General features: G+C 44.2%; 1 protein-coding gene, 2 non-coding genes and 2 pseudogenes across 3 annotated transcripts in view; 4 read left to right on the top strand and 1 right to left on the bottom strand.

Moving 5' to 3' along the window:
* The window catches only part of LOC146654652 (transient receptor potential cation channel subfamily V member 1-like), a 67,559-nt gene that overhangs the window by 45,755 nt on the left and 8,783 nt on the right, over positions 1-13,021 (top strand). The gene's annotated exons all lie outside the window — the stretch shown is intronic.
* On the top strand, positions 3,165-3,915 carry LOC146654656 (uncharacterized; annotated as a pseudogene).
* On the top strand, positions 4,319-4,485 carry LOC146654655 (U2 spliceosomal RNA; annotated as a pseudogene).
* LOC146654654 (U2 spliceosomal RNA) lies at positions 7,902-8,085 on the top strand. The gene has a single exon (XR_014907450.1). It is a non-coding gene; the product is annotated as a U2 spliceosomal RNA (small nuclear RNA).
* LOC146654653 (U1 spliceosomal RNA) lies at positions 8,189-8,348 on the bottom strand. The gene has a single exon (XR_014907411.1). It is a non-coding gene; the product is annotated as a U1 spliceosomal RNA (small nuclear RNA).

Below are 13,021 nucleotides of genomic sequence, written 5' to 3'. Positions count from 1 at the left end.
ACCTGAGTGCAATAGGCAATGAGGTTGTCTTGATTGATGCAGCTGGGCCCGATAATTTGAACTTGCCGCCAGAACCCGTGAATGGAGGTGAGGAACAGGGAGAGGCGGGAAATGGGGAGGAGCATGGAAGGCCGGCCCAACCAGAAACCTCAGAGGAGGGGATGGGCGGGCAGGTGGAGAATGGAGCTCAAGAAGGGGAAAGCGGTGCAAGTGACAATGCCCAAGATCACCCCTCCCCCGACACCCAGTTGGCAAAGAGGACTGCAGCAGAATTGTCTTCCGGGACAATTGTTTCAGGGAAGAGGGGTAGGCTTGAAACACCGTCAGAGAGTTCCTCTGGCGAGGACTCCAGGGTCTTCCCCTCTGACTCGCCAAACGAGGTTTCCTTCCTTAATATAGTTTTACAGTCAACTCCCAAGGATCGTATGGCGAATGCAGCTTTGCGACAAAGGCCGTCACCTAGAGTCTGTAAAGGGAATAGAGCGACAGTCCTCCCTCGTGAACCATGTGAGGTGAAGGAAGAGCTCTGCTCACGGGAAATAAATTGATGTTACGACTCCCGAAGCTTGGGTTGAGCCTTTTGAGGAGAACAAACTCCCTTTAGTTTTATAATGACTAGCTTGCCTCTTGTTTTACTCCTTATGGCTCTGACCTTCTCATCTATAAATGTTAGAAGTGTTAGGACCAAAGTGAGAGCCCAAAGTGTGTTATCCTTTCTGAATAGTGTAACGTCAGATGTGATTTTAATTCAGGAATGTGCAATACCTTTCTTAAAAGCATACAATCAGTGGCAGGATATGTGGCCGCAATCGTCAATATGGAGTGGATCAAACGGGAATAAAAATGATGGAGTGGCCGTCTTGGTTAAAAAAACCCTCGTGCTGGTAAAGGGGAGCACTGTGGTGAGAGAAGGAAGAGCGCTTTTAGTCAATTTGAAATATATGGAAAAGGATTTTAACCTCTTGAACGTTTATGGGTCTAATGATAAACACGAGAGATATGATCTCCTAGAGGCACTGCAGCCCCACTTGTTGGGGAGGGTGCCTTTAGTGTTTGGGGGGGATTTTAACTGTGTTTTAAGCAGGAAAGACAGGAAACGAGCCAGACAAGATTTTAAGGTCGATAAGACGTCACTCTTATTGCAGGGGATGGTTAGAGATTTTAAACTAACAGACTGTTTTGCAGCAGTGCACCCCAGGGAGGAGAGCTATACCTGGTTTAGTGGGGATGGCGCTAGGGCCTCTCGAATTGACTACTTGTTTGTGAGAGACGTTTCACCAACTGAGGCTAGATTGATGCCTGTCTTCTTTTCTGATCACATGATGCTGTCCACTACTATCTCATTTGTTTCGGGTGTGACGATGGGGAGAGGAGTGTGGAGACTTAACTGCTCCTTGCTGGAGGACCAGAATCTGGTCAGCCAGTACAGGGAGCGGTATAGTGAATGGCAGACCCTCCAGGACCTTTATGAAACACGGGCTTTGTGGTGGGAAATGGTGAAGGGAAGGACACAGTTATTTTTTAAACAGGCCGGAAAAAAGAAGAAGGCCGCGGAGGACAGACGCATGAGGGGGTTGCAGAAACGACTACAGAGGTACTATCTCTTAAATCAATGGGGGATTGAATTTAATGAAGAAATTAAAGAGGTCAAAAGGGAAATGCAGGTGATTGCGGACACAAAAAGTAAGGGAGTCATTTTAAGAAGTAGAGAGAAAGAGAGAGAAGAAGGTGAAAAATGTACAAGATTTTTTAAAAAAAAAATTATGAGTAAACCTGGTGTTGTTTCTCAATTAAGGAACAAAGCTGGACAAAAAGTTGAGAATACCGGGGATATCATGCAGGTGATTGAAGATTATTACAAAGAGTTGTATGGGGAGAAAAATGTGGACGGAGAAGTCATTACACAAACCTTGGAGTTTATTGATAAGACTGTTGAGGCTAGTGGTATTCTAGGGCAAGCTTTTACATTGTCCGAGCTCAACCAGTGTCTTAAGAGTTTTAAAGGTGGGAAGTCCCCTGGGATAGATGGACTGTCGATTGAATTTTATCTGACCTTTTGGGACATTTTGGCTGCGGACCTACTTTCAGTGTTTACAGATTTTAGCAAATTGGACAGATTGCCTGACAGTTTTAGAATAGGTTTAGTCACGCTTATTCACAAAGGCAAAGATAAGACTGATTTGAGAAATTGGAGACCAATTACGCTCCTAAATTGCGATTGCAAGCTATTTAGTAAGCTCTTAGCAGCACGGATACGACCGGTTTTAAGTCAGATAATTCACCCGGACCAAGCCTGCGCTGTAAAGGGCAGGAAGATCGCAGACAGCCTCGTATTGATCAGGGATACCATTTGTTTTGCAAGGGATAGAAACAAGCGATTAATCGTCTTGAATTTGGATTTTGAGAAAGCTTTTGACCGAATATCACATCAGTATCTCTTTAGAGTGCTGCAGAAAATGGGCTTTCCAGAACGACTTATTTCTTGGGTGAAGCTGCTATATAATGGGATCGGGAGTAGAATTGTTGTCAATGGGACCCTGACCAGTGAGGTGGGGGTACACTGTGGTGTCCGTCAGGGATGCCCTTTGTCTGCACTACTATATGTCATTTGTATAGAACCACTGGCACAGATCTTGAGGAAAGATAAAGGAATAAAGGGGATGGAAATACCTGGGAGTGGTGGACAAACAGCAAAGTGCGTTCTGTACATGGATGATATTAACATTTTATGTACAGACCTTCCATCGGTGAAGAGGACCTTTGAGGCTACTGACTGGTTTGGGAAGGCCTCAGCTTCCAAGCTCAACAAGAGTAAGACTCAGGCACGATTTTATGGACCATGGGGGACTACTGAGCTGACTGGACTTGAGATGAACGTGGCACAAAATGACCAGAGGATTTTAGGGATTAGATTTGACAAGGAAGGAGGAGGTAAGACAAATTGGCCTGAAATTATAGGGAAAGTAAAGCAACGACTGGGGTTCTGGGGACTGAGAACGCTGACTTTTGAGGGGAAGGTGTTAGTCATTAAGGCAGTGATTTTACCCTTGCTTCTACTAGTTAGCGCAGTTTTTCTGCTACCCAGAAATGTGCTGCTAGAACTGGAACGGGCCATATTCTGCTTCCTATGGAGTTCTAAATGGGAAAGACTCAGAAGGGAGATAATGAAGAAGATGAAGGAGGATGGAGGAAAGGGAGTCCCAGACTTGTATTTGTTTGTGGGAAGCCTCTATACGAGCAGCCACATGAGACAGGCTACGGGCCGTAGTAGCAACCCCCAAACACAGGCGTGGGTTAGATTTTGGTTGGGTAGCTATTTAAGACAGAGAAAACTTATACCAGTAGATCTTAGAGTACCCGTCTCTTTTACTCTTCCTTCAGCCTATGCTGAGTTAAAATCCTTTTTAGTCTCTTTTAATTTGGAGAATCAAGGCTTGGACATTTTAACTAAACACCGGTCTCTCATTTCTGTTGTGCAGGAGCGGGCAGTTGTGACTCCAGTCAGAGGCCTCTCTATTGGAGAAGCCACAGATGTGTGGCGTATGGTGAACCATCCCATTCTTTCAAACAAGCTCCGGGATTTGTCCTGGATGGTGGCCCATGGGATCCTCCCAGTCAGGGCCGTCATGCACTCCCGGGGCATGTCTGCAACAGCTATGTGTCCCCGACCTGGTTGTGGCGCGCCAGAGACGGTGAGGCACCTACTCTGGGAGTGCAGCGCTGCCGTAGACCTGTGGGCAATGGCCGGCTCCTCGCAATTCCCGTACTTACCAGCAAGGGAGGTCCTAACAGCACAGTTAGTGCTCTATGGGGTGAGCCAGGGTGTAAAGGCACAAAGGAAAGACTTTGAAAAGCAGTGGCTTACTCTCGCTGCCATCAAAGACGCCATTTGGACCTCCAGAAACTTGCTGGTAAGCAAGCACATGCAGATCCCCCCCCGTGACTGCTCTCCGAATGGCGGCAGCAACAATAAAAGAGATCTGTGCTGCAAGCAGCAAGCCGTGGGAGCAGCCACAAAGAAGAATCGCCTCTGTGCCCATTCGGACGGAGGAGCCGGTGCCACACACAGGGAGGTCAAAGCAGCAACGGCCTGGCTCTCCGGGAGAGGCAGGTGGGAAGGAGCAAGGTGGTGAGGATCCCCCCTGAACACCAGGAGCTTGTGAAAGGACGGGACGGCTTTTATAAACTGTTTTTTATCGCTCCTGTGCATTTTCTTTTAAGGAAAGGGTGGGAAGAAATAAAAAGTAATCTTTTAAATTGGGTGGGAATTTGAATCTTATGAGATGACTGTGTTTGGTTTCTATGTTTGAGTGTCAATAAAATTTTTCGAAAGAAAAAAAAAATCTGTTCTTATCAGTTTAATATCTGATATGCCCCCGATTCGGGGGCAACGTATTAAACGTATTTTTAGAACAGGGAGCCGAATAAGGGGCTCCGTTCGCTCCGTTCGCTCCACGCATCGCCTCCAGGAACGGTGCCCCCTTTGCTGACTTTGTGCAAAAGCAAGAAAGCCAAACAAAGTAAGGTCTGCCAAGCCAAGAGCCAGAAAGCAGCCGGAAGCGGCGAACGTGCAGGGATAGAAGCTCAGAGAAATAAGGAAAAAAACTGGGAAGAGAGCGAGGAACTGAATATATTATTAAAGGAACAGGAGGTTTTGTTTCAGGAGAGGGCGAAAACAAGAATGTTTAAATTTATGCAGGAGGAGTATATGCAACAGGAGAAGTGCTCGGCCTATTTTTTTGCTCAAATGAAAAAGAAAGAGGAAAAAGGGGCAATTATGGAACTGGAAAGGGAAGGGAAATCGGTTACTGGACGGGATAATATTTTGAAGATGGTAGAGGAGTACTACAGTTCATTGTTTGGTGTGGAAGAAGTAGATAGAGGGGCTCAAGAAATGGTTTTAGGTTTTCTGAAAGAGAGGTTACCAGAGGACGCAAGGAAGCTTTTGGAAAGGAGCATAACAAACCACGAACTATACGAGGCGATAAAGACAATGAAGAATAACAAGGTACCTGGGATAGATGGACTCACAAAGGAGTTTTACATCACCTTTTGGGATCTCATCGGAGACCACTTGTTGGAGGTATTTGAAGAAATGTGTGAAACGGGTAGAATGCCAAAGAGTATGAGGACGGGTGTGATAAGTTTACTACATAAGAAAGGCTCACCTGCTGTGCTTTCAAATTATAGGCCTCTTTCAATGGTCTGCGTGGACTACAAAATTTTGAGTCGAACTCTAGCAAGACGCCTGGCCCGAGTCTTGCCTGCTATTATTAATGCAGACCAGACATGCGGGGTAAAGGGCAGGCAGATTGGTTGGAACTTACAATTACATAGAGATGTGCTTACATACATCGGAGAGAGGAACTTGACAACAATATGCGTAACACTTGATCAGGAAAAAGCTTTTGATAGGGTCAATTATGATTTCTTATGGAGGGTGATGAGAAATTTTGATATAGGAGGAAAATTTTTGAATTGGATAAGTATGATGTATACTGACATAATTTGCAAGATAAAGATAAATGGACACTTAACAGAGGAAGTACAACAAACGAGAGGGCTACAGCAGGGTTGCCCCCTGTCCGCCCTACTCTATGTTATATATGTAGAACCTTTAGCATGTGCAATAAGAGGAAACGAGAAAATTAGAGGAGTGCCCTTGCCAGGGGGGGAGGTGTTGAAGATCTCCCAGTACGCTGACGACACAGTTCTTTACTTGGAAGATGATGGAAGTGTGAGGGAGATGATACGAACAATACAGACCTTTGAGAGCGCTGCGGGGTCAAAGGTCAATAAGGAGAAATCAAAATATAAATTTTTGGGACGATGGGCAGGTAGGAGAGAGACGCTTTGCGGGCTTTCTTTGTGTGAAGGGCCCATGCGGGTCCTGGGCATAGATTTTGGAAATCCAGGGGGGGATGCAAATTACAACTGGGATTTGAAGATAGCGAAGATCTTAAAGAAATTGGGGATGTGGTCAAAAAGAAAGCTCACTATAACTGGCAAAGTTTTGGCCGTAAAAGCTGACATCTTACCTGCCCTACTCCATTTGGCATATGTCTTTCCAATGCTACAGACTCATAGGAAGGTGCTAACACGGGGAATTTTTAAATTAATATGGGGGGGGGGTATGAATATGTAAAAGAACAACTATGTATCAGACAATATCAAAAGGTGGGAGGGATGTCCCATACATCCCTTTGAAATTGGATGTGATGTATTACAGTAACATATGTGCTCCTCTCCAGCCACCCCTTTCCTGTCAAAGTGGAACTCTGGAGCAGAGCAGGCGGGGCCTGAGATCTGCCCCTTCAGCCAAGCAAACAGGGCCTACCGTGACGCCGGAAGCCGGGACGAGGAGTCACTGTGGCTTCCTGCGAGGCCAAAGAAACACACACTCTGGCTTCTGGGAGGGAGGGATGTCCCATACATCCCTTTGAAAATGGATGTGATGTATTACAGTAACATATGTAATTTATTGAACAGGTCCAATGTCCAATGTACATAAATGCCAAGTCTTGATCCGCTTTTGGTTATCTGGCCCCATGAGACAATTGATCGAGTGGGATAATAGGGTGCCAAGGGCGGAAAGCAGACCAGACTATTTTTCAAGGATGATTAAATGGCGGGAGAAGCATCAGGAATATAAGGACAAAGACCTCATGTTCAATCACAAAAAAATTGTATAGAGCCATGGTGCAGAAAATGCACACCCAAAATTCATGGGTGCAGGAGGAGGTATGGAGAAGGGACTGAGCAACGGCTGCAGGGATTTTAACTGGCTGCTGCTGCATAAAAAAATACCGGTAAGATCAATAATGCATGCACATAGATTATGTGATAATAAGAACTGTCCAAGAAGCACATGTCAAAGAGAAGAAACAATAGAACATGTAATGTGGGGATGCCCCTTTGCGAGGGAAGTGTGGGGTGAAATGCAGAAGCAGTATGTTTGTTTAAAAGGGATTTCGTACGATGAAGTAATGTTCCTTACGGGATGGGAGAAGGGAAGTAACCGAAAAGGAAAGTCTTTGTTATTAGTGTCCTTGGTAAAACTATATTTGTAGAAGGCCCGGCAAGGGTATATTTTGGGGTCATACAAATGGACAGCCAAGAGTATATGTAGATTGGTAGAGAAGGAAATAGAAAAAGTGCGGCTGCTGGAGAAATTGAAATGGGGGTGGGATACAATCAAAGATGGATGGAAAGACATTCCTTAGAAGTCACTTAATATAGAGGCCTAAGAAGAAAAGTTTTTTGGTTGTTTTGTTCGTTTCTTTGAGAGCAACACATGGTAAGATCAGTATTGAGTTGATAAAAGGATTGGAAAATAAGGTAACGGGGATTTTTATGCCAATTTAGAAGATGTGATGTAACTTTGGTATGACTGTACAATTGAACGTGTGTTTCTCCTCTTTACGACTTATTATTTTGCTATTTAGATGCCACAGTACTTGTAGAAAGGACCTTTGAACCTTTCGATCAATGGAGAGAGAAAATGTCTCGCTTTGTATAGAATAGGCTTACCCTTTGTGATGTTTAATAATCTACATGTATGTGATGTTTTGTTTTTTGAAAATAAAAAAAGGAAAAAAAAAATCTGTTCTTATCGAGAAGCAATATGGCAACTGCGTCGGCCAGTTATGGGGAAGAGATGGACAGAAGGAGTGGAATGAAGAATACTTTACGTTTTGATTTGATCGACAAAGACTCTGCTTTCCAAGACCGGATAACTTTTGGGAGAAGAATCCTCTTTGACGCTCTCAACATACAGCCAGAAGAGATCTATTGCCTACAACAGAGCACAGCTAAGAAATATTACGATGTGACGCTAACTACCACAGAGAGAGCGGAGGACGCGAGACGGAAAGCCAACACAGCAGTAAGCGAAGACCTAAAAAGATACGCGGTAAAAAAAAAAAATCTGTTCTTATCAGTTTAATATCTGATACGCCCCCGATTTGGGGGCAACGTATTAAACACATTTTTAGAACAGGGAGCCGAATTAGGGGCTCGCTCCGTTCGCTCCACGCTCTTATCGAGACGTTCGCCGCTCTTACCATCTCGATAAGAGATTCCAATGCCTGAAACCATTGACGTGAGCAAGCCATCGCATTTTGTCCCAGTTCAAAGGGCACACCGAGAGAAGAGCAGACACATGGATCTTTGCTTTGGACACAAGAGTGAGGGGAGAGCGCGAACGCAGTCCCCCACTACCACAAATTATGCAGTTGAGATTCCCGCATTTGGGGAATTCACAAGGGTCAGCACAACCGGAGTGCAATGGTTGAGCCTCGCCCTGGGTGAACCACCTTCGTGATCATGGTATGTTATATCTATAGTTTATACCAAAAAGTTCTACTTTGGTTTCATCTGACCACATGACATTCTCCCAATCCTCTGCTGTATCATCCATGTGCTCTCTGGCAAACTTCAGACGGGCCTGGACATGCACTGGCTTCAGCAGCGGAACACGTCTGGCACTGCGGGATTTGATTCCCTGCCGTTGTAGTGTGTTACTGATGGTGACCTTTGTTACTTTGGTCCCAGCTCTCTGCTGGTCATTCACCAGGTCCCCCCGTGTGGTTCTGGGATCTTTGCTCACCGTTCTCATGATCATTTTGACCCCACGGGATGAGATCTTGCGTGGAGCCCCAGATCGAGGGAGATTATCAGTGGTCTTGTATGTCTTCCATTTTCTGATGATTGCTCCCACAGTTGATTTTTTCACACCAAGCTGCTTGCCTATTGTAGATTCACTCTTCCCAGTCTGGTGCAGGTCTACAATACTTTTCCTGGTGTCCTTCGAAAGCTCTTTGGTCTTGGCCATGGCGGAGTTTGGAGTCTGACTGTTTGAGGCTGTAGACAGGTGTCTTTTATACAGATGATGAGTTCAAACTAGAGATGGCACGATACCACTTTTTTATGTCCGATACCGATATCATAAATTTGGATATCTGCCGATACCGATATGAATCCGATATAGTGTTTTTTAATCAACAAAACTGTTTTTTAAATATCTTGCTGCATTTTGTATAAGTTCATACTCAAGTTTAAAACAACAACTACACTAAAGCTATTCTGTTATACCTGTATGCAAAAAAAAAATATTTCATAGTTCAGCAATACTGATCAATCTAATAAACTTAAACCTGCACCATCCTCCCTATTCTGGTATTTTAAAGAGTACTTAGCGTAAATATTAAGCAACCTAACTAATAGGGTTCCAACTCCCAGCAACAAAAATAAATAAATAAAAAATAGGGAACCACCCCTCACACTCCACCTCATGATGCTTAATCGACGTAATCAACCTTAATTTGATGCAGTGTGAAAAAAAATGCACAGAAATAAATTATTTTTCAAGAAATATTAAATACTATTATAATTATTATTTATTATTTATTATTATTATTTATTTATTATTATTATTATTAATACGCCCGTATTTTCTGTGTTCGGTCCTCAGATGGTTGAGGCAATGTTAGAAAGATAAAGATACTAGAGTGTGTTCCTGAGAATTTTTTTTTTTTTTTTTTGGTCATAATGACCAGTCAAGCTTTGGCTAGTTGATGATACTTTGTCCCATAACTGTAAATGTCTTTTATTGTTTGTTTCTGTTTGTTTGTTGTTCATTTTCAATTTAAAAAATGAAAATAAAAGGTTTAAAAAAAATTGCAGACTGCACAGATGGTACCTTCCCAAAGGAAAAAGTACTATAGCTTACTAGGGTATATATATTATACTTAATAGTTACTATATACAGTAATGGACTTCTATTCATTTTGCATCAAATTAAAACTTTGGGTGTCAGATAATTATTTATTAAAAGCTAGACATTTTAAATGAGAATAAGAAAGAAAAGTATGTCTTTGTGCCCCCTTTTCCCTGTTCATGCCCTATCGGCCCCCCTGGCTAAACTTTGCTAGATCCGCCCCTGCACAGTTACAGCCGTCAGCTACGTAGAAAAAGATCCTCGAGTAGAAAGTAATATTAAATAAATTCTAACAACAGCTGATTAAGCTTAAACGTGCTGCTGTTGTTCAGCCGCTGGTTTCCTCTTTCTGGTGCAAAGTGGGCCAAAAGCAAACTAGAGACACGGACTCCCGACAGAAAAGCCGATCAGCTGATCATTAAGCAGTTTCATGATTGAAGTAGCAGCCAGAAGAAGCAGTCGCTCCATATATCGCTTGTTAAGCTTAACGCAGGAATGCTTTACAAACATTCAGAGATGGACTTACACACTTGCTTTACTTCTCTCGGGATAACTTTGTCGGAGATGAAATGCCGGGTTGCTAGCGAAGCTCCAAATGCTATCCAGACCACCGACAGGTCCCGCATGCCACAGCCGCTCTATCACGTGATGCATACTGCTCCGAGTGCTAACGTTCTGAGGTGAGTTACGGCGTGTGGCAAGTTTTGTCAGGTGCTTTCGTGATATTTAATGGATCGGATTACATTTTTTATTTTTCTCCGCTATCCGATCCAGTAATTTAGGTCAGTATCGGACCGATACCGATACGATCGGTCCATCTCTAGTTCAAACAGGTGCTATTCATACAGGTAACGAGTGGGGGACAGAAAAGCTTCTTACAGAAGACGTTACAGGTCTGTGAGAGCCAGAGATTTTCCTTGTTTGAGGTGACCAAATACTTATTTTCCACCCTGATTTACGAATAAATTCTTTACAAATCCTACCATGTGGATTCATGGATTTTTTTTTCACATTCTGTCTCTCACAGTTGAAGTGTACCTCTGGTGCAAATTACTGACCTCTGTCATCATTTTAAGTGGGGGAACTTAAACAATCGGTGGCTGACTAAATACTTTTTTGCCCCACTGTATATATTGAACAATACAAAATTTTTAATTTATTTCATCAACTTTTCTTCTGACGATGCTGTCTGTGTTGAGAGCTCAGTGGATCTGCGTTCCACTACTCTGCCTAGGCTCCACTGTCGAGCGCAGATCCACTGAGCGCAGAGCAAGCTAGCGAGACAGAAGTTAAGCTCGTTGCAACATGGCAACTGCCTCAACACTACCCAAAATAGAACCTCCCCCACTCTCATTCAGATCTGGCGTTTGGAACTATTTTGGTTGTCATGTGAATTATGACCCTGATGGTAAGCGCATCATGGACAAAAGTAAAACAGTATGTGCCACGCAATGCTCAATTACACTGGTGGGAACTAGTGCGTTAGCGCAGTTAGCTCGTTAACGTGTTGACGCCGTCCAGCCCCACGCATGGGACGATCCGCGGTAACTCCTTAACTGTACTTTTGAGTTAAAATATATATTTATAATTTTAATAAGTGACAAATTAAAAAATTATGGCATGAACACTGTTTTGTATCAAAAAAATATCGAACCGTGACACCAAAGTATTGAACCGAACCGTGAATTTTGTGTATCATTGCACCCCTAATATATATGTGAGGCCATGAAAAGTTGACGCTGGTAATCTTTTCGGACCACAGTGCAGTAAGCGCTACAGTGGTGGTTAGCGGGCCCTACACAACTGGTCCAAAAGATTAGCTATGGCAAATAAATTATTATTATTATTATTATTATTATTATTATTATTATTATTATTATTATTATTATTATTATTATTATTATAATAATATGGAAAGCCTGCAACCTTTCATTTACTGGCAAAGTACTGGTGATGAAAATAGATATACTTCTTACCCTGCTATACCTGGCTTACATATTCCCCATGCATGAAGCAGTTAGAAAAGAAACAACGGGGCGGTCTGCCTCTCCCCACCGCAGGGAAAAGGGTAACACCACCTGAGTCTGGGTGCAGTTCCCCTCCTCCAGGGGCAAGGGTACCTAGACCCGGTTCGTAGAGTACGCTTGGGGAGTGTGATCGTGTGTACAGCGTCTCTTTATGTCTGTCTCCACGTTGGTTGAGTGTGGAGTAAGTGCATATGAGAGCATGAGGGTGGGAATGGATGTTTGTGTCTGTGTGTGCCTGTATGTCTGTGTCTATATGTCAGGTTGGGTATCAGACGCCACCTCTCTGGGGACATCTCAGGCCCTCCAAGGTTTGGAGGCCTATCTCCACCCACCACCACTTCCCCTGCCAGTGGCGGACTCCCTCAGGTGTCGGTGCGTTGGTGGTTTTTTGTGTCTGGGGGTGGGCGTCCAGGTACACACCGGCTCACTCCTTGGCGGCCGCTTATCGGGGCCTGGAGCCTGGGGCTCGCTCGGGCCACTTCGGAGGTGGGGTGACCCCGGCCTCTCGGCCTGGGGCTCGGTCACTCAGGCACAGCTGGCTGCCGGTGGAGCTCACGGGCGCGTCACTGCAACTCCCCCTGGCTTCTGCTCCGCGGCTGCTGAGTGAGCCCTCATCTGGGACTCTCCTCAGCTCTAACTGAGACAGTGGCGCGGCTGCCCCTCTGTTGGTCTTCCTTGGTCTCTTGTGTTCTGGGGGCCTCTGGATGTCTGGAGTTTTGATCTCCTCCATACCTGCTTCGTGCCCTGGAGGACGGGGCTGTGGCTCCCCACACTCCCTAGCAGATCGTTACATGGAGAAACCTTTGGAATGCAAGCATGCTGATCCACACAGGTATGCACACAGGTGTACACATGGGTATTCACAGACGCGGACTACAGCTTTCTTGGCTGCTGCCTCAAAGCACATTGTGCGCTGTCTATCTTGCGTGCTGCACAATATCGTTTATTATTTAGTATCTACTGATATCTACTGCTAGCTAGTTTATTGTGATGGTGCTGTTTTTTTTATTATGTTTTTTATTATGTTGCTCTTTGTTGTTTGCTTTCTCTTCTGTTTTTTTTTCTCCATACAGGTGACCCAGGTGTTTTGTTTGTTTGTTCTTTCTTCCCCCCTTCTCACCGTCTCTTCTCCCCTTTGGTTTTCTTTCTCTCCCTCTTTCTTTCATTCTTTCTCCCTGTCCTATCCCCCAGTCATGTCTGTCCCGTTTGTAGCAACTGAAAATAAAATAAATTCATAATTATAATAAAGGTCAATCGAATGGACCAATATGGCAAG

This window comes from Rhamphochromis longiceps, linkage group LG14 (genome assembly GCF_057381845.1).
Source record: "Rhamphochromis longiceps isolate RC_006_pf linkage group LG14, R_longiceps_female_GT1.1, whole genome shotgun sequence".
NCBI lineage: Eukaryota > Metazoa > Chordata > Actinopteri > Cichliformes > Cichlidae > Rhamphochromis > Rhamphochromis longiceps.
This window is presented reverse-complemented; position numbering and strand designations above follow the sequence as displayed.